Source organism: Abramis brama (genome assembly GCF_963993115.1).
Source record: "Abramis brama genome assembly, chromosome: 13".
NCBI classification, from domain to species: Eukaryota; Metazoa; Chordata; class Actinopteri; order Cypriniformes; family Leuciscidae; genus Abramis; species Abramis brama.
In genome coordinates, this window is record NC_139975.1 from 39,276,057 (window position 1) to 39,297,004 (window position 20,948).

Here is a 20,948-nt window from a genome sequence, read left to right on the forward strand (position 1 = left end):
GGAGGATTAAACAACTCCACAAACAGCATTACCAGCTTCACTTGTTAATAACCTGTTTGACTTTATTTCTGCCATTCATCTGCAGAAGTTCTTATTGAGAATTAAAGCTCACTTTAAAACACCATTTGTATTTTTATCATATTCCGGTCAGGGTTTAAAATGTTTTCAAGTCAAAAAAAGATTTTGAAATATGTTATATTTACCATTTTATATGAAGCTATGGGCTATCCTAACCTTTACCTTTATTCTTTATTCATATAAAAATACCCCAAATCGCACGAAAATCACACACAAACCATCTCAGGTTACGACTGTAACCCTAATTCCCTGAGAAGGGAACGAGATGATGCGTCAATGACGCTTTGGGAGCGCTCCTGTGTGATTGTGTCTGAAACACCTATGTCAACTAGTCCAATGGCGAGAGTGGGCGTCACGGGTGGGTGACGTGACGACCAGGAAAGGATAAAGGACATCCGGTTTAGAACTGCGCTAGCTTAGAAAAGGCCCAAAGCAAGTCGATCACAGGGATGTAGGAAGTATGGCAAAGGGACGCATCGTCTCGTTCCCTTCTCAGGGAACTAGGGTTACAGTCGTACCCCGAGACGCTCCCTTTCGAGGGAACTCGCGATGCGTCAATGACGCTTTGGGAATGAGAATGCCCAACACGCCATACGAACCAGAACCTGTCTGTGTGAATACTGCACAACTAAGACAAGAGCACTTGAGAACCTGGGGAAGCACAACAAGCAGTAACTCCAGCACTGTACCAATCGGGCAGTAACTGGGCCCTACTGTCCACAGCTCCGCAATATGAAGTGAAAACCCATCACTAAATACATAAAGTTTCCTCGTGGAAGGAGCTCTGAAGTGAAGTATGGTCTCCACAACCTCAGTTGAGAGACCAAAGTCAATGAGTTGGGCCCCCTCAGAGGCCAAATCTCTGGGCTGGGGTGAAGGGTCATCCCTCCCACATGAGACTAAAGGTCCCTCCTGACTGGAATCTCCAAGGGAGAGCCATCGAGGAGAGACACCATGTCCGAGAACCAGTCAGCTCGGCCAGTATGGTTCTACTAGTTCCTGGGAGACGAGTAATCGGGGAAAGATGTACAGACGTAGCCTCGGCCATGTCCATACCACAACGTCCAGCCCCAAGGGAGCTGGGTGTGTGAGGGAGGACCAAAGTGGACCATGCGTCGTATCCTGAGACGCGAAGAGATCCACTTGTGCCTGGCTATAAACCCCCCAAATGTGCTCCACCACCTCGGTGTGGAGCCTCCATTCCCCGGGCCTCAGCCCCTGCCTCAACAGGATGTCTGCTCCTACATATTTATGTAAAAGACCACTGATGTGTTGTCTGTACGGACAAGCACATGATGGTCCCTCAGGTCTGGGAGGAATGTCTCAACGCATTGAAGACTGCCATCATCTCCAGGGAATTTATGTGCCAAAAAGATGCTGACTCCTCGACAGGCCCTGGGATGTGCGGCCTCCCATTACCGCTCCCCAGCCTGTGAGGGAAGCATCTGTCGAGATAGCAACTCGATGGCAAAGAGCTACCAACACCGGAACCTGGGAAAGGAACCAGTATTTCCTCCATATTACCAATGTGTGGACGCACTGCTGCGTGATCTTGATCGTACGAAGTGGGTTTCCCCTCGGGGAGAACCCTCTGGTTCTGAGCCACCACTGCAAGGGTCTCATATACAATAGGCCAAAGGGTTTCACATTGGATGCTGCTGCCATTAGGCCCTATAGTTTCTCAAACTGTTTCACAGTGCGTGACTGGCCTAGCTTCAACTCTTTTATGGCTGTGAGGATAGCAGCTTCACGAACGGGCAATAGTGTGGCTCGCATCGTGACTGAATCCCATACCACACCAAGGAAAGTGGTTCTCTGTAGTGGAGAAAGCACACTCTTCTTGGCATTGAGTCTCAGCCCAATTTCTTCATCTGAGCGAGGACGACAACTCGATGCCGAACTGCTAACTGCTCTGATTCCGCCAGAATCAGTCAGTCATTGATGTAGTTCATAATGCGTAGCCTTGCAGCCTGGCGGGGCCAGAGCTGCATCTACGTACTTTGTGAATGTGCAGGGTCATAGAGTTAGACCGAATGGAAGCACCCGATAATGATATTCTTTGCCCCCAAAAGAAAACCTCAGAAACTTCCTTTGTAGAGGGAGGATGGAAGTAAGCGCCTTTAAATCTGTCGTGACAATCCAGTCCTCAGATCTGATTTGAGTCATGATCTGTTTGAGTGTGAGCATAATGAACTTGAGTTTCATGACTGCACGATACAACAGACGAAGATCTAAAAATGGGAACGCAGCCCCCCATCCTTTTTCGGAACAATAAAGTAGCGGCTGTAAAACCCCAAGACTCTGTCGGGTGAGTACACCTGCTCTATAGCTCCCTTAGCTAATAGAGACTCTACTTCTTGCTCCATCACCAGAGCCTGCTCGGGATGTACTAACGCAAGTAGCACCCCATTGTAACGAGGTGGAGGAGAACGAAACTGGATTCTGTATCCTCTCTCTATTATCTGCAGGACCCATGGAGATATATTCGGCAGATTCTTCCACTCTGTCAGAAAATCTACTAAGGGTACCAGTCTCTCGAGACTGGCCTCTGGTGTGATTGTAACAGCCACTTTGGTGACCTGAGGTATCCTGGCAGGAAACAACCGAACTGACTCTTTTTGAACCCCCCTCAGAGGATGCGAGTTTGACACAGTGTCGTGGTGACACTGAGCCATGTGCTTGTGGAGACCGCTGCGCCCCGAGGCACCAAGGGTGGCGGGGTTGGCAGAACAGCCTCCTGAGGGCACCGAGGTGGGGCGGGCACCATATACTGAGGTGTACACCGCTCCACCCCAGTCGGGGTTGCCCTCAGAGGTCTGACACCAGTAGCATCAGGACCTTGGCCGAAAACTTTTTCACAGAAAAAACAGTCCTCAGATCCATCTTCTGCTTTAAAGGCTTCTGTTGAGAATGCCATTCCGGTCCCCAATCTTTCTGAGGGGGAGCACAGGAAATTACACTCTGCCTGTACAATGAGTTTGTTAATGGCTAAAGTTATAAACTCCAGACTCATTGTACACATGAGACTGAGATGTAGAGTCTTCAATTCCCTTAACTCGATGCTCAGCACATCCATCTCCTCGGAGGTGCTGTAGCACCAAATTATAGCATTTAATTCCTCAAAAATTAAATGTAGTAAAAGATCAACCAGACAAGTTAACATGGTCTGGATGAATTACTGAACCTATACATGAATCTAACTAATGAAAGTCAGATAAGCAAATTTAAATGCAGCCCACTTATTTAATTTCTCAGAATCAAACAGCAAAAAATCAACCAGATAAGTTAATATAGTCTGGATGAAAGGCTGAATATATATATTCATATATATAGGCTTATATATAAAAAATAGTTTCAACATACAATAAAAGAATCATAAATTCATAGCTTGCAATACACCATGTATCTTCCTTAATTAATGCCTTGCATTTGCATAACCACTGGATTCTTATTGCTGGATTGTTATCTTTTTTAAAATAAACAATAGCATGGGGAAACTCTCGATAGTGCACACATGTCGGTAATGTTCATGAATGAATGTAGCCCGTCCACTATTATTCTTATTGCAGACCCCATAATCTACACGCTGCCTCAGCACACGCTTGATCCGAGGTCGAGAAACAGAATCTTTATTGCAGACCCGTAATCTACGCGCTGCATCAGCAAACGCGAGATCCGAGCCAAAGAATCTTTATTGACTTTCTTCCCTCGAGAAGAAAGTCATCAGGAGCAGAGCTAAACTCTTGATAGTGCAAATGTTACACGTCAGGAATTTATGAATGAACACTGTCAGCCCCCTTTTACTAGAGCTGACTGTGCATGCTCCACTCCCAAACAAACAACACATGAATCGCATGTGTCCCCACTCGTAATGAAGTGAGTGCAGGGAGGAACACACGATCCAAAGCTGTTTGCTTCCCATATTCCTGTCTAGATATATGCTTGTGGTTGTGGACTGCATCGATGCTCAGCACCTCTGCCTCCTCAGAGATAGACTGATGAAACACCAGGCTCTCTAACCAGGGCGGAAGAAGGGTCAGGGTATATTCTGGCAAACCATTTGCCAACTACGTCTAGCAATCGGCAAAGCAAACTGTGGTACACCCCATTTACCAACATGCGATGGCAACTCGCAAAGCACAATGTTATTTTCTGTTTTCCCGGCACGGTACCATAGAACGGCATAAAGCAAGAGGGTTAAGAAGTAAGAGGCGGGGCACCAGTTAAAAAAAATTCAAAGTTTAAGTTAACGCAAACAGGTATTAATACAAGTTTTAGTCAAATATTGTTTGTTTATAGCTGAATTACTAGAATGCAATTATATTTGGAACATTAGAATATAGCTATTAATCCAATAAAGAATTCAACGATATAAGATATAGTGGCATGACAGCCCCATTCTTGTGATATCTTAATAAAATATCGAATTTCTAACTGGTGGCCATGCCCCCCCTGCAAGGCTGCCAGATGGCACAGGGTGAGCCACACTTAAATGGCACAAGCATGAAAACATATTAATGTACTTTAAATATTTGTATTATCTTAATGGGCCATGATGAAGCATGTGATAAACAAATATAATGTGTATAATATAACCTTGTTTCTTTTCCAAACAAGATGACTTGAGTCAATAAATATCTCTGTACACAAGACAAAGGAGACAGTTTTATTTTTCACTTTGTTTTGAACATGACAGTGTATACAGATTTAATAATACAGGTTTGTTGTAAATGTAATTTTATTATATGTTTTATTTGAATATTTGATTGAATGTGTCAGTTGCAAAGGCTGGTACTGGGATTGCATGAGCTGACCAAACTTTGATTTGTGGGTGAAGTGTGTTAATGTGTTTGTTTAAATAAATGTGTTTTTGCTAATTATAGGCCTATGCCATATATGTTATTACTTCTCCTTGTTTGTGAATAAAGCTTCAAAACAGAATCAGTTGCTCTTTTTTAATATTATTAAAATTTAAACTACTCTCATGATTTACTTTTATCTTTGATGTTTACAGTAAATGTGCAAATTACTACATGGACTATTGTTTTAGCCATTAAATAAATGTCATTAAAATGTGAAAATTGTAATTGTTATGAAAAGCCTTTAGAATAAAACTAAAACATTTCGTTGTGAATGTAATGTAGGTTTGCTCAATTCACAACTTGACCAATTCAATATCTCCATGTCTCCATATGTTGTGGTAAGCTTGTAGAATTGAACTAAAACCTTATGAAAGTGCTGCAGGGTTGCTATTGCACCATCTAACCATATATAGCATTGTGTGTTTTCTGGAAAAAGTTTGGGCACCCCTCAGAGACTGCATAATAATTCGCCCCGTCTTTTAAGAAAAGATCGTGGTGATATGCCATTTAGTTTCTAGAGAAAACTGGATAATGTGATGTTTTTCAGACAAAAATGCTTAAGTGTAGCAGTATTGAGTTGTATGCAATAAAATCAGCTTTGCAATAGGTTGGGTATTGCATTTGAATACCTGTAGTCACTCAATACTAATTGACTGCACAAAAAATAAATAATTTGATTGGCTCAATACACCTTACACTGCAAACACAAGTGCAACAAATCATGACATTTATCAGTAACAATCAGTAACTAATTGTTAGTTGTGCTTCTCCTTGATTCTCTACTGGAAAGCAACATGGGAACCTCAATATAACTCCCCAACTTAAAAACTAGGATTATTCATCGATATGAATTAGGATAAGGATACAAAAAGTTTTTATAAAGGTTTAAGGTCTCTGTCTCGACAGTCAGAAAAAATTGTTACAAAATGGAAGGCCACAGGAACCGTCCTTGTGAAAGAAGATGTGGTAGTCTGAAAAAAATAGCCAAAGGCAAAGGTGAAGAATTACAATAGTCACAGACAAACCACATACCACCTCCAAGGAGCTCCAAAGAACATCTTGCTGCTGATAGTGTTATTGCACACCAGCGCACTTTGCACAAGGAACAGCTCAATGGAAGGGTGATGTGAAAAAAGCCTTTTCTGCCTACTGCCAACAAGCAGAGTCGTTTGAGGTATGCAAAAGCTCATCTTGACAAGCCATAATGATTTAGGAATAATGTGCTGTGCATAGATAAAACTAAGATAGAGTTATTTGGTCACAACCAGAAGTGCTTTGCATGGCGGAAAAAGGACACAGGAGAACCCAGAGGAAAAGAAAATCTGAAAAGAGATCTCCAAAATGTTTCATTTATTTCTCCTAGACAACTTTGAGATCCATATGACACCAAACTGAGACAAAGGTTTATTTCTCCTGTGTCTCAGGCTTTTCTCTGGAGCAATAAGATGCACTAAATCTCAATTTAGTCTCCTTTTAAGTTTCAGAAGAGATCTCAACAAGCTCTAATATAATGCTCAGAGTTTCTCAACTTCTGTGTCTCTTTGTGATCTCAGACCAAGAAATCAGAGAGTTCTCTCCATGAACTCAATATACTCTCATCCCAGCTTCAATTCATGCATCTCATGCTAAACTCAGATAGAGCAAAGGAAGAGATTTCCACAAGTGCTCATTGAATTCTCAGACTTGGATCACTGTCTTGGTTGTTTCATATCATATGGTATCTTAATCCACATGATTTTTTTAATATAATGTATTACTGTATGAATAAATTATTTGTAAATCTTTTATTTTAGGCTGCAAAGACCCTCTTCTTTTATATTATTTTCTATAAATAATTTGAAATATTTCACTGCATGTAATTCAGTAAAATAATTTTATTAACCACACAAAACACATTGTAAAATAAAAACAGTAATTTATTGGTAACTTGAGAGCAAAGAAATTACAATTTCAACATTTCAGATGTATCAAAGTTTAACTGCCGAAAACTCATATCATTAATAAATTTAATGTTGTATATTCAGATATGCATCTTCTCATGTTAGCCCCAAAGTGACCTTTTTGTATGACAATAGATTTGCCCATATAAAACAGTTGAGATGGCATCACAGTATAAACTATTTGTCCATCAACATATTTTACATTTTCAGTAAGGATTTTCAACTAGTTGGAAAAATCATGGGCTCTTCTGTTCAAAATAAGATCATATCTTTGACTTTATAATATCTTTAGTCCCTTTCAAGTTTATTAGGGAAATGTGCAGCAAACACAATACCAGGCATTGAGGACAAATCAATGAACATCAACTTGCCCAAAATACTTTCAAGTCCTACCACTGTCTTTCTCACAGGAACTTCCAGGAGGCTAACAATATGGAAACACGTTCCACCTGTCAAAGTATCTTGTAGAAGATTTATGCTTGCAACTGCAAATTCATTCAAAAATGCAAGTTTTATCTCATTCTGACCTTCATTGGGTTCTTTGTAGGAACACAATAATTTAATCTGTCCATATTTAATCTGCGCACCATCACAAAATAACACTGTGCAATTGTTTCGTCTTTTGGTTTTGACATACTGCTGGGAAGTGTAAATTATTTTCCTTATTTGAGCTCTGTTGTATGCCTTGACGACATTACTATGTAAAGCCTGACCAAGAAACTGTTCCAGAAGAAAAATATCATCAGTTTCAAGACATCTATTGAATGATGCCCCTAACATGGCCACAATATTGACAACATTACTTGGTTGATAACTATTGCTATTTGTCATTCTGGCCAAAAACTCAGTAGTTACTATGTTCAGCTTTACGTTTTGTGTGATGCTAGGGAGAGATTGTATAGTCTTTACAGCATTTACCATTTGGGCAGGTATATTCTGGGTTCCATGTATAAGACGGAGCAAGTACCCATTTTTGTCTTCAAAGTGAAAGCAAGAGTGTGTCCACAGCGGTCCAAGAGCTCTCACACTATCAGCTAAATGGACAAGTAAGTGCAAATTGGCTGTCATGTATCGCTCACCATAGAGTCCACTCATTTGAGAACAGAAATTCCAGAGTAGTTTCTCAGCATGATCTATTTGAGCAGGGGTTATTGACTCCATCAGAAGAATAAAGATTGCTTCACTAAGGAGCAGGAAATGGTTGTAGTATAGTCCTGCAAGAATGCCCCGGAATACAACTGGCCCGAAAAACAGCAAAATGTACCGATACTCAGATGCTTTAAAGAACATCCTGTGAGAAGACACAGAACGAGGGAATCGAATCATAAATGGTGGCCTTATTTCTTTCAGACGTTTGTCAACTTCTTTGATTGATCTGACCATACTGAATGCACATCGGGAGAACTCTGTGGAAAACCACAAAAACATCAATAGACGCATTACTCCCAGTAGTACAGAATGCATGTAGTCTATACCTGTGCCCAAGACCAAATCATAGCTTGTTAGTCTGCTGAGAAACGTAGGTCCCTTCACCCCACGAACAACGCTGTTGGAATCATAGGCCATCTTAGCATAATCTACAAACCCCTTGTGAGTACGAGGCGGGCCTTTTGGATCTGTCTTCTGGAAAGGAAAGGCATGGACATGACCTCTCTCTCCAGTCTTCACTGTTTGACCTGGCTGTTCACACTTTAGACACCCAAAATGTCCATTGAATTGAACACTATTAAGTACCAAAGCTTTTGCAGGCAAATCGCAGGTTCCTGCAATGGTAAAGGCTTTGCATATGAAAGGTTCTTGAGCTCCTGCAAACTGAAGAGAAATTCCTTCTCTTTCAATTTTGTTCAGAGTGCCACACAGTGGTTCAAGGAATGTCAACATTGACGGCTTTGAATCCCCAAACCAAACACCTGCAAATATCATGTTTTCTCGTTTCGTGCGTTCAACAAAATTTAACTCGTTTATGACACAATAAAAAGGCCAAACAGAAAACTTTGAAGACTTAAAAATAGGTATGCCGTCTGTGTTCCACATTAACGAAATGTTTCTGGAATCACTGAGAGGCCCATTGCAAGTAGTAAATTTCTGATAGGTTTTTCCGTCATATATTTCTTCAATACTGTCATGACACTTTTTATGTCTATTAAACCTGAACTTAAGTTTTTCTTCAAAACCTTCCTGAGCAAACAATCTCTTCAGTTGTGCTTCAATGGGAACCTCAATGAAATAGGAGGTTGACCCCTCCATCAACACATTGGCTTCACAGGTTTTACACTGGGTGTCTGTACTCTCAACAATCATGAAGCATGAGCTACAATATTTGTGCAAAAGCAGAGAGGAGGGATCATCAAAAAACTGTTTAAATTTGTGGAAATTTTTTAAGACACTCAGTCTGTGTATCAGAGGGGCAGTGCAGAGATATTAATGTAAGCAAATCACTGAGAGCTTTTCCTGTTAATTTGTGTCTGTTTGCAAAAGTCATTATGAGGAGAAGACTCTCTGCAACAGAAATTGGTGCATTTCTGTACAGTGGATGATCTACAGTGTTTGTAGAGCTTTCGGGTTCTGTTCCCTCCTCTTGGTTAAGCTCAAAACTGTCTTCAAATGATAGGTCATCATCAATTGAAAAGTCTTCATCAAATAACGCATTGTCATCTAAAGTCCCTTCTTCAACAAATTCAGGTAGGTGCTCAGAAAATGTATCCATGTAAATAGGCTGTTCAGGCTCTGATTCAACATTAAGACCAGAGTGATGCATCTCACTTGTGTGTCCATAGCACTGGGATGAATGGTTGGCGTAATGGATGTTACACACATTTGTGTTTGAAGAGTCTTCCAAATTAGCAGATCTGGTCACTTGCTCGGTGCTGCAATCATCTGACCTCCAGTTTGTTGCTTCTAGAAAAAAAAAAAAATCAATTGATTAATTTGATTTTACTTGATTGGTGAATTTATGGCTTACTAGTCTCAACATGTTTATTTTTCATTATACTTATGCTAAACACATTACTAATTACTAGACTATTAAAGTGTTATAATAATCACCTGAGCTGTCAGTAAACCCTTGACAAGTGAGGTTTGAAGGTCTCACTTCAGTAACAGTGTTTTATTGGACACATTAACTTTTATTTGAATTAACGCTCCAGTCAATCAAAATTTAAAGCTTTGCAACATGCGATTTCCACAGAATAAATAAACTACATGCCATCTTGGAGACTGAAGGAAATGGAGTTAGTTATTTTACATTTTTGCACATGTTTTACCTCTATTTTCCTGTCCTTGTGTGTCCTGCAGAAAACCGAGAATGATAATACATTAAGCATATTTAACACTCGCATGCAAATTTATAAGGCATACCTAGGTTACAACAATGCAGTATATACTGTAGGAAATCCTGCTATAAATTCTCCCCTCATGGGGATTAAAATATTAACATTTTATTGGATCTGTTTAAAAGAGGTGATTATTTACTTGGATGGCCATTTTGAAAACTGTACTTTGTAGTGCTGTTGAACACTACTAGGTCAGACATGTTCTTAATATTTTGCTAATCCCACATATAAAGGTGATCTTAACAGACTGTCATTTCAAACAAATATTTTATTGTTATATAAAATTATTGAGGAACATTGTCAGAACCAATGGAGCTGATGGTTGGTTGATTATGTCCTGGCCAATTATCAGATTTGTTATTGACCTGAATCAGTTAAGTCATTCATGTAAATTAATCTAAAAATGTGCTGTTTTGACTCTGAAGCTTCATGTAATCTGTAAAGCAAATTGAAACTATAGTTATCAGATAAATGTAGTGTAGTAAACATTAAAATATTATTTTTCCCTAAAATGTAGTGGAGTGGAAATATCAAGTGGCAAGTTAAGTACCAACACCTCAAATGGTACGTAAATACAGAACTTGGGTGAATGTGCTTATATTCAATCACTGCAGATGACAATATAAATTGTTAATTTATAAATTGTTAATTTATTTAAATGCATTCCATTTGCAATAAAATGTAAATTTCCCAACCTTTCTTCTGTATCTTTTGCAAGTATTTTGCTGGCTCTTCACCTTTCTCCTCCAGCGTGAGTTGTACTTCTGCGCCATTTTATTTTTTTAAAAATATATGTAGCTCCAACTGTATAATACACACACACACACACACAAATATAGAAGATGCTCTTCTTTGATGATGGTGGTACAGACCAGTGGTTCCCAACCTTTTTCCTTGGGGCCCCCCCATGTACATATTTAACAATACGTGACCCCCCCCACCCCCCCCCCCACCCCCATATATATATATATATATATATATATATATATATATATATATATATATATATATATTAGTGCTGGGAAAAAATTAATCGCATCCAAAATAAAAGTTTGTGTTTGCATAATATATATGTGTACTGTGTATAATTATTTTGTATATAAATACACACATATGCATGTATATATTTAATATTTTTATTTATTTATATATAAATTATTTATATTTATATATAATATAAATTATGTATAAATGTATAGACAGTATATACATGCACATTTTTTTAAATTAATACATGCGCAAATTATATGACACTGAAATAATGGGCGTGTAAGAACTATTTCAGTTAACTGAAATAAAAATAAAACTTGATTTTTTGAATGTAAAAATAAAAAATCAAGTACTAAAAGATAATGTGTTGTACATTTACAAAGCTCACAAAAACCTTAAATTACAAAGAAAACACAAGTAAGTTTATTCTATTATTAAAAAGTCGCTGTATCCACTCACCGCTTATAGTTGCTGCACCGTCACCTTTGTTTTCTTTTTTGAGCTTCAGTTGGCGCAAAAACACTGTGAACCTTGAACCTTGTAGATGATGCCGCCCCAACGTCAGCATTAGAAGAGAGCGCCATCAATCACAAATGCTGCATCGTCATTGGTTAATTCACAGTGGAGGGGCGCTGCTGAATCAACGAGGTAAAGGCGCGCGTTAGTTAACGTACGGAGTTCTTTTTACAGTCTATGATGGAGTTGCAGGCAGACGGAATGGAGGAAAAAACAGTTGCAGGACTCAAAAGAAGGTAAGCAACATGTTTTTTTAAAACAGAATTTGGGTAACGTTACATTTTAAATGGCGAGTGTATGCGGGTTCTGATTCTCTCTGAAGAAACTGGTCGTATTTTGTAGCAAATAGTTAAGCTTGCTAGGAAGGCCATAACATTAGCTTTCTGCAAACTTTAAGTAAAAAAAAAAAAAAAAAAGAATTTGGGATTATTATTTCTACATTCAGCGAGGCCTATACATTCTTGAAGTTACATAAATTGTGTATGATTGGAAAAATTTGATCTCGTGCAGTGAGACCCCAATAATTAAATGTGTTGTACTTTTGTTTATTTTACAGAATGAGTGCCGATACAAAACTGCCCAGAAGAGCGCGAAACCCTCCGAAAAAGATGAGTTTGTATGAACCAGACCCCAGCTCCCCCAGAGATAACCAAGATGGTAATTGAGTTATTTTACTATACTACGGCTTAGCTAATTGTGTTAAGTATTAAAACTGGTTTAAGTCAGTAACGTGCGGTGAAATCTGGTCATGGGTAGGCTGTGACCTATCAATGTGGCATATGTTCATATATTCATTCAGTTAATGTAGCAACCCAAGTTCATATCAGGCATCATCACATCGCTGCCTGCATACAGCAAAGTCATATGTGAGGCTAATGCACAATCAAATCTAATAATCAAATTAATGGACACATCTATGATAGATATATATTATACAACAAACAAATGTTTTGTGCGGGACACAGTAAGAGAGGGAGGCGGCGCGGTGTCAGCGAACCGACAAGCAGCCTAGTCACTATTGTGTAGTTTGTATTAATGCCATGGTTCAACAAATAATGTAAAAGTTAAATAATAATTCACTTAGACTTTATAAGAAGCAATTGCGACTTTATTTCACACAATTCTGACTTTATATCTTGCAATTCTGACTTTATAACATGCAATTGCGACTTTATTTCACGCAATTCTGAGAAATAATGACAGAATTGCGAGATGTAAACTCGCAATTGTGAGATAAGTCGCAATTATCTTTTAAAATGTTTTATTCTGTGGCGGAAACAAGCTTCCATACCTCCTGGCCTCTTCCTCCCATCCATCCTCCCTGACGCATAGCTACCGGGCCGGCCCAGCTATCGGTAGGCGCCGGCGGTGCCGCGGTAGCTACCTGAGAAAACGTTTTGGAAAAGACGGGCTATGGACCCAACCAACTCTATAGGAGGGGAGGGGAGAACTCCCTCACATGGTACAACCCAGAGCCATATAGAGAAATTTCATTTCTCTCTATGGCTCTGGTACAACCCATGCAGAGGCTGCGCGCTGCGGTGTCAGAATGCGGAACGTGTGTAGCCTAATGTAACTATACGTGACAAATGTGAAAAAAAAAAAATCCTCGACCGGCCCAAAAGTGAAGCGGCCCACCGGGAATTCTCCCGATTACCCACCCCGGGCCTGTTGACAGCCAACGCTAGGTGCCGCTAGATCGGGAAGTGCGGATTGAGTGAGAGCGAGTGGATCACGTGACATGAAGCAAGCTCGGTCTCTGCCTCAATGTTGATCATTCAAGACAGCATGAGAACTGACTGCGCATGCGCAAACCTACGTAAACTACGTTCTATGGACCAAAGAGGCACTGCTAACCTCTGCCTCAATGGCCATGGCCTTGAATTTCCTGCATGAAACAATGGTTTTAGGAGTAAACAATGGCAAAATGAGTATATTATATGTGTATTCCTGAAATTTTTTGTTACAAAAATTAATATTTGGAATAAAATAAATGCAATTAATAATGTGGTGAATTAATAAAGTTCTTGGAATTAATAAATGTAATGTCAACATTTCCTTTGGTGAGGCACTGCCTACCCTGACTACCCTGACCGCACGTCCCTGGTTTAAGTGGTTATTTTTAACGTACTTTGGACACTTTACTAACCAAAATATTCGTCAGTATTTGGTCTCTTATTACTGGAATTTGTATATTGGTTGCTTGAGGCACAAATATTGATTATAGCCTACAGGAATTTTTAATGGAATGTCATGAAAAAGGAGTGAAATTTATTTGTACATTTTAGTGACTGAATTTTGCGAATCATCTAAAAATTTAAGGGATAAAATAATTTGTATAGGAATTGCAGCTCAAAGTTCTTTACAAAAAAGTATTCCTGCGCCATACTCTTAATAGACAATGTGTAAAATAAATAAATAAATAAACAAATAAAATGTGTGATAATTAAATAATGAAAGGGATTAAAAACATTGAAAAAATAGAATAGAGAGTGCATAAATCAAAGAGTTGCAGGAGCGAATAAATTTGAAAGTGCTAAAAGAATAAGTTAATCCTAGTTGAAGGCTAAAGTGAAGAGGTAATTTTGTTGCTTTGCTAAGAGGGTTAGAAATAAGACAATAAATATATAGTAGCATGTTTAAGTAAGATTGATTTTTAGCCTGCACTGATTTACTCACAATCTCCTTTTTGTTCACTTTGTGTTCATTTTCAGGACTTTTTGTATTTTTGACCTTTGAAGATGGATACACAGCAAAGATTTTTAATCTCTGTGATATACTAAACAAAGATGATAAACCCATCGCTTGCTTTAGAGATCTGACACCAGGAGAAAAAGTACTTGCAAGATGGTCTGACAATAAGTTCTACAATGCTACAGTAGACTTCATTGGAACAGCTGACAAAACGGTGGATACCAAGAAGGCGACAAAGAAGGACATGAAAAAAAGAGATGCAGCTGCACAAAGATTCTACAACCTTCCATTCCTACCTCAAGCAGGCCAGTCCACCTCTGCACAGGATCACCCAAATACTGCGGACCAAAATGTCATTCAGCCTCCAACAACCTGGCCAGTGTACCAGCCTCCACCTACAGAGTCATTTCTACCTGTCCAGCCACAGCACCAGCATGCAACTGCCTGGCCACAGTACCAACTTCCAGTTTCCCAGTCATCACCAAATACGCCACAACATTACCAGCATTCACCAGTCCAGTCGCTCAACCAGTATGGAACTACTCTGTCTCCAATTCCACACAATTCCAGCCTTTCGCAGTATTCAAAGCATCACCAGCCTCACACAGCACTACCAAGGCCGTAACCAGGGTTTGAAAATTAGTGAGGTCCGGGGTGAGGTGCAGGGCCGGATTAAGAATTCAGAGGCCCCCGGACACAATGTCTTGTAGGCCCCCCCTTATGCAGGCCAAATGTATAGTTTGTCCAAGGACATTTTAATTTTGCATTAACAGTTTTAGTTTACTGACTTAAAAGGATCTTTGTTGTACTATGCTGGAGTAAAGTTCACAAATGATCGTTCTTTCCCATAGGATTTTGTAAAACTATGATGGGTGGACCTCGGTCCCTCTAGGGGGGTTCGGGGGCATGCTCCCCCGCAAAGAAATTTTGTACATTTTAAGGTTAAATGCATCAATCTGGTGCTCTTTGAGAGCTCAAAATTAAGAGCTTCAACGGGCTTCAACCCATGAACTGTGCACAAAGAAAAAACATTGACTTGTACCTGGACATTGAAGGGGGCTCAAACATATTTTTTAGTTATGATATAGAGTTTCAGTCTACATTATCACTGGTGTTTTAGTATGCCAAACAATTAGTATAATAATATAATAATGATTTATATAATATATTCCTATATAAAATCCATATAGCCTAATAATTGAAAATGAATATTTCAAAAGTATATTTTACATTACACTATAGGAAAATTACAATACTTTTGTCCTAATGTCTTAACTTGCAAGAAATAAACCCTTTGATCGCATGAGCAAAGTGCACACTTTTCTTTAAATCACGCAGCACAAACAAAATGCCTATATTAATTAAAGTCTTGTGCTGTTTTATAAAGCACAAAACCATATCACGGTTTCGATTTTAGTTCGTTGGCAAAATATAACGCATTATAATATATATATGACTTACAAATTGACATCAACTACGATGTTGTTGCATCATGCTTGTAGTTTCTTTTGCGCTTTATTTATAATAAAGTGACATAAAGCGCTCTGCCGCATTTGCGCGTGTAATTGAAGAGGACGCGCAACGAGACTGACGGGATCAGGAAAGTACGTTTTTTTAGGTGAGAGACTTTTTATTTCGTAACAAGTTACAAATAACGTTAGAATAATGATCTGTATTATGCTATTGTTTTTATAGTGTTGTACATTTCTTACAGATAATCACGATGATCATTGCGTTTGTCTTACCGAATGTGGTATCTTCCTGTCAGCAATTACAGTTTGTCTAAGCTTCTTCTTTTTTATTAATGCCACGAAAAACATTAAAAAAAACAAAATAATAATAATAATCCGAAATAAGTTCAAATCTTGTGTTTTGGAAAAGAAAATTAATATATCACTAGCCCTAACATTCAACTTCCCACTTTATTAACGTCCTAAAGTGTCACAATAAAGGGGAAAAACGAGTACAAAAAGACGTATAATAGGTGGATCTGGCAACACGGAGGCTGCGCCCGCGCCCTCACTCACAACACGTTCTCAAGCCCCGTTCACTGTTCCTTCTCGCAGCGACATGAATTGCAAACACACATGACGCGGTTTAAACGGCTAATTAATCATTGAGAGCTTGAAATTTTATTTTTGAATATAAAAAAATGACCGAGGTCCGGACCTCGGTGACCTCATAGCTGGCTACGGCCATGAGCACTACCCACACCTTCAGACCAAACACAACAGCAGCCTGTTTTGGCAGATTTGGATCAGCGAAGACAGCCACCAGCTCCTACAGCCAAAGAAAGCTTCCTCAAAATGTTGCACAGTCCTAATACACATCAAAAACCTGCTGTTCTTGGGGACCAGAGCCAGACAAGCACCTCTGAACATGAGACTTCAAGCTCATCTGCAGATACTTTAATCATCGAGCGTGATCCAATTCCAGGATATGGAGAACCATGTTTCATTTCGCCTGAGTCAGCAGAAGACAGATCATGGAAGCCATGCAAGACAGAGGTGGAAAAATTAGTGGAGGAAAAGGCCAAACTGCATGATGTGCTGTGTGGTATAAGTAAGTATGTTTTGTCTCTCTGTTGCAATTACTTGTTCTTTTAACACTTCTTTTTTTCTCTCACAGTTTTTCTAACACACCTAATATCTATTCAGAAGAGTAATAATCTAGTGTATTAAATTGTGCAACATAAAATTGTAATTATGTTTTTATATTGGTATATGTTTAAAGTTCTACTACATTGTCTTACTTTGGACATTGGGAGTTATTTGATGCTTAAGCTAAATCTTGGACTTTCTAAAAACTTCTTCTTTTTTTTTTTTTTTTTACTTTATGAATGCTGCTGTGTCCCTGTAAGGTAATATTCATCTTTTGTGTCATAGGTGGTGAGCACCTCGAGGCATTCAGAAGTTTTCTGGACAAAGTGGAACAGATCCGACCTCAGGCTGGTGTTTGGGCTCCAAAAGGCAGATCTCGGCAGCAGGAGCTATATCCAGAAGTGGCCTCTTCTTGTCCTCGACTCACCTGGCTGCAATCCATGCAACCGCAAAGAAGGACTGCCTTCGCTTGTTCCATCTTCTTTTTGATGAATTCTTTACTGCAGAGGAGTGCCAGAATGCTGTGGCATTTGGGAAACACGGAAAGGTGCCATATGGGAAGAGAGTCCTGGATAAGTTCAAAGTCAATGCAATTCTAAGTAAGTATGTTGCTCATGTGGTTGTTAACAATTTGTGGAAAAAGTTGTGAAAATTCATAGGTAAAAAATGTGTGGGAACCCAATAAGAGGTGTTGGATACCCATATATCACATAGCTACGTTAAATGTTATGATTGTTTCACTGTCCTCAGAGTTTTGCTGCATTTCCTTATGTGTGATCCATAGAGATATTACAATGTGAATTTTGTCGTATCAGGATGAAAAAAGTTGTTAAAGGAGAACTCCGGTCAATTTTAACATTGAGCTCATTTTTTTGTCAATTTGGAGTGCTGTCAATACAGAGAACAACAACAAAAATCGGTGTTGCCTACACTGTGTTATTCTCTTTTTAAAATTTGCACCCTGTTGACTTCAATGGGGCAAGTCTTAAACCTGCTTTTAGCCTCTTAACATCCTTGATGTGTCATTACAATGCACAGCCAATGTGAGTGATTCCTTCGGAGTGAACACGTGTGAATCTGACTGCAGTAGATGTGAAAGATATGAATAAAAATGATGTTATTTCAGCCAGCGCTCATACCTGTATTTACATCCTGTTTTCGGTCGAAGTCCAAAGTAATCGATTGTCGAGTTCACGCGCATTGGTTTAGTTACCTATGATCACGCGCGTGAACTCGACAATCGATTACTATGGACTTCGACCGAAAACAGGATGTAAATACAGGTATGAGCGCTGGCTGAAATAACATCATTTTTATTCATATCTTTCACATCTACTGCAGTCAGAGTCACCGTGTTCACTCTGAAGGAATCACTCACATTGGCTGTGCACTTGTAATGACACATCAAGGATGTTAAGAGGCTAAAAGCAGGTTTAAGACTTGCCCCATTGAAGTCAACAGGGTGCAAATTTTAAAAAGAGGATAACACGGTGTAGGCAACACCGATTTTTGTCGTTGTTCTCTGTATTGACAGCACTCCAAATTGACAAAAAAATGAGCTCAATGTTAAAATTGACCGGAGTTCTCCTTTAATACTGTTGTGGTAACTGCGGTTACTCAATGCAATCTGTAATTTGTGCTTTCTTTTCTTTTATTCTTGCAGCTTACGTCATGCGCTGTAGTACACTGGATGGTTGGACACCGGTTGAGAAAAGTAAGGTCAAAAAAGCCTTCATAAACAAATGCCGCATCAGGGCCACAACACTGTAAATATCGGATGGGGCACACAGAGACATTTGTTGAAATGACAATGTTCACAAAAAGTCCTTGTTTTCAAATTATGTATGTTGGCGTCAGAGACTCAAGTTTATTGTTGTGAATTGTTGTAAACCTGGCCTGCCACTGCTCATAACATTGTTAAAATTGTTACTGTTTTAAAAACAGAATTTTACCCAAAAAAAAGCACTTTAGTTCATATTTTGTAATGACCATGTTTAAACAGTTTTTGCTGTCTTTAAAATGTCTTTAAATGCAGTCTACTTAGTCCATAGCTCGTTACCATGAGTTTATTAGCTTATGAAGACGTTATAAAGAGCATGTATGAAGATGGACACACAGATACGGAAATTTCATATCGTTTATCAGAGCTTGGTATGCAGACGGGGAAATTCAGAGCGAAATGTCCGGAAATTCCGCTCTGAAAAGGCCTTAAAAGAAAATGCATCTCCAAAGACGAGCTGGAGTTGGCGGTTTTGCAAGCTGTTGTAGAGATTTTTTTTATCGCTACTATCTGAACAAATATTTAAAACTCTTGCTACAGAGAGTTGTTCAATTAAAATGTGTTATTGTATATTAATAGAGAATGTGAACCTACGTCACATTGCGTTGCATGCTGGGGCGGCGCCACCATTCTGGGAGGAAAACCCTCTGTTATTAATTTGGCTTGAAAAAGCAACTTACTGATATTGTATATAACGTTACCGGTAAACATTATTATTATTCTTTTTCTTCTGAGCCAAAAGTTTGACTGTATCTCTTCCTAGAGCTTTAAAGCTACAACCAAACTCGGCGCAGACCTTCAGACTGTTCTGACTTTATCTTTTCTAACTGATGGTTTTTCTTAAAAATGCTGATCAAAACTCGGAAAATCTCTCATTGACTTTCAATGATGGAATGTTAAAGGTCCCATTCCATGGATAATTTTATTATTTTATAATGTTTCCTGGGGTGCCCTTATAATGTTAGTGTGTTTTTTAGATCAAAATTTTTTATAATTTAGAAATAAAAGGCATATTTCCTAGCCTGATTTCATCACCTGGTTTGAACACTCTGTTTGAAGGGGCGTGTCTGCTGTGAGACTTCAGTGTAAACGCCCTCTGCTGTGATTGGCTGACATGCTTGCATATGAAATATCTGGCATTACATGTGGAACTATCTGGAAAACTTTTACTATTACAGCTATTATACGTTTTTACTATTACAGCTATCGGGATTAACGAATCGTGAGAAGTTTTTTAAGTATTTAGATCTATTCCCATCACATAAAAGGTTGCAGTGATGATGAGCATTGAGCAGATGACAGCCTGTTGATCGCGTGAAAAAAGATCTTATCATTGCAACGCAGTTTCTGCACTCTCACTAATGATTTCACCAATGCAAACATGAGGCATATAAATACAGTAAGAGCTTCGTTGTGCAGTGTAACAGCGTCATTGATTTCATAACGAGTTTTGGCAAGTGTCCAGATAAACTCGCGCTGTGTGATTGATTGACAGCTTGGACAATTGGAAAGGGATTGTTCTTTGATCGCTTTCTGTATATTAATCACAGTTTAAGTAAGATTATTTTCATCCTACTAAGAGAAACGATGTGAAGTTGATCGCTACTTCCATATTAAATCACTACTTACCGCTTGCTGGAATATAGTTGAAATTGCCCCCTTCGTCAGTATGAAACGCTGAGAGAAGCCTGCTTGATATTATCCCAGGTTAGAAAAACAGTCCGTGGTGAAATGGACAGAGCAAACTAACAACTTCGAATTAAACTTTTGCGGTATCCGATTATAGATAAACATCAACCACGTCTGTCGTTCGCCATCAATACGCCTGTGTTCCTGTGGGTGGAGGTTACGGTTCTAGTGACATCATTAAAGAAGGAAGTAGAGGGGTGTAGTCCAATCCAGCCGTTTTTTGTAGGCGACTTCTGTTAAATAAAATATCTCGCTTGGCATTGAACTTTGAGCTTTATAATTTTACAGATATTATTTATACTCTAACAACAACATTACACACTAACTAAAGTTTGAAACATGGGATCACGAAGAACGGGACCTTTAAGGTTTTCAAACTCCTAACTGTCAAAAATTCTCTCAATAACTTTCTCACACACATTCTCTCTCTCTCTCTCTCTCTCTCTCTCTCTCTCTCTCTCTCTCTC

General features: G+C 39.0%; 1 long non-coding RNA gene across 1 annotated transcript; it reads right to left on the reverse strand.

Moving 5' to 3' along the window:
• Positions 1–9,548: 9,548 nt before the first annotated feature.
• Positions 9,549–10,980, reverse strand: LOC311094803. Its single transcript, XR_014608729.1, has 3 exons — positions 10,908–10,980; positions 10,144–10,168; positions 9,549–9,778 (listed from the first exon to the last, which is right to left on the reverse strand). It is a non-coding gene; the product is annotated as an uncharacterized lncRNA (long non-coding RNA).
• Between the last annotated feature and the right edge of the window lie 9,968 nt (positions 10,981–20,948).